The 1797-nt window shown below is 34.1% G+C and overlaps 1 non-coding gene across 1 annotated transcript; it reads left to right on the top strand.

Moving 5' to 3' along the window:
* The first annotated feature begins 774 nt into the window (after positions 1 to 774).
* Positions 775 to 846, top strand: Trnam-cau (transfer RNA methionine (anticodon CAU)). The gene has a single exon. It is a non-coding gene; the product is annotated as a tRNA-Met (tRNA).
* Positions 847 to 1797: the final 951 nt, after the last annotated feature.

The raw sequence follows: 1797 nt of genomic DNA, 5'->3' as shown, positions 1-1797 counted from the left end.
TCAACTTGATTGTAATGTGAGAAATCCCTGTTCAAACGGAGCTTGCGAATTGAAACAGAAGATTATTTGTCATGGATAATCAATCTCTTCAACAAATTATTGAACGCATTCCTGAGCTAAAATTCAAATACATTGGATCGTTTCCAGCAGATTTCATTCCAAATTTACCCAAATTCAGCTTTGCAATCATTAACACTGCTTCGAGTAAAGAAGTCGGTGAACATTGGATATTGATTGCTCGACTCAACAGAAGTTACTATTATGCGGATTCTCTGGCTCGATCAGTAACACATTACAAATTTTTAGGTAAAAAGTACCAAAAAATAATACATCGACCACTTCAGAAGATGCAAAATTTGTGTGGATTCTACGCAATTTTTGCAGCATTTCAACTATTTAAGTTTTTCCAAACCAACTTGAACAATATTCATGATGTACACGTGTTAAATTTTATAAGTAACTATATGTAGTAGTGTTCATTTTGGTATTTAGTAAGCTGAAGTTAATAAAGTCGATAGTATATGTTTCTCGTAACTGTTTCTCGTGAGTTTTCTAAACTTTTTTTATCGAACTTTATTAACCACTCGGCTAAGTGTACCTTGATGTTCATTGAAATTTATACAGTTTATTGTAAATGATTGAGTAATTTTGTATTTTGATGCTCATAATTTGTACTGTGTCTGTCATTTTATACTATTTTAATTCATTTTTTTCTTTTATTTAACATCTTTTTTCAAATAATGTACAAAAAATAATGCATATATGCATGTAATTAGCAAGATGGCGCAGTGGGAGCGCGCTGGGCCCATAACCCAGAGGACGGTAGATCAAAACTACCTCTTGCTATCTTGACTTTTTCCAATTAATGAGCGCGCAAAAGACATTTGTTACACAATTGATTCAAACAATTAGGGGAACAATCTTTGCAATTGACCTAAAATTTGTAAACAAAAATTCAACATGTCACATAATTACCCCTCAGATAACTAGGGTAATTGAAAACCCCCACCAATTAATTTCACAATTTAATAACATAAAAGTTGTAAACAAAATTCAACCTGTCACATAATAACCCCTCACATAATTACAGCAATTAATTACCCACGCCAATTCTATTGTTCTCAAGTAAACACTTAATAACTACACAAACATTGATTTTTTCCCCTCAAAATTTCAGCCTATCAGGAGCGTCTCCGAACCTACCCCCCACATTTGCACCGACTATACTACTCTTAATACATGTCGACGGCTATAACTAATCTTAATACATGTCGGCGGCTATAACTAATCTTAATACATGTCGGCGGCTATAACTAATCTTAATACATGTCGGCGGCTATAACTAATCTTAATACCTGTCGGCGGCTATAACTAATCTTAATACATGGCGGCTATGCCCAATCTTAATACATGGAGATTCTATTCCTAATCTTAATACATAGAGATTCTATTCCTAATCTTAATACATGCAACCTATACCTAATCTTAATACATTAAGACCGCTATACCTAATCTTAATACATGCTAATTCATTCCCTATCTTAATACGTTAGGGAGGTCCCAAATCCCGAAAAATACGCTATACCCTATCTTAATACATGGGGGACCTCACCCCCCCCGGGGAGTGTAGCTCACTATATTACTACTGTCCTTCAAAATAGTTGCAATTTACATAAATACAACAATTCCATTTTTATAAAAACTCGTCTCTCGAGGGCATCTTCTTTCTCAATGGTCAACTTTGTGTCCAACTCTCGCACAAAAGTAATCAATTTTAATTTGAGTGGATGAAAAAAG

The sequence above is a fragment of the Convolutriloba macropyga genome, unplaced genomic scaffold, assembly GCF_964194025.1.
Source record: "Convolutriloba macropyga unplaced genomic scaffold, txConMacr16.3 SCAFFOLD_1180, whole genome shotgun sequence".
NCBI lineage: Eukaryota > Metazoa > Xenacoelomorpha > Acoela > Convolutidae > Convolutriloba > Convolutriloba macropyga.
The sequence above is the reverse complement of the archived record's forward strand: the minus strand, read 5'-3'. Positions and strand labels throughout refer to the sequence as shown.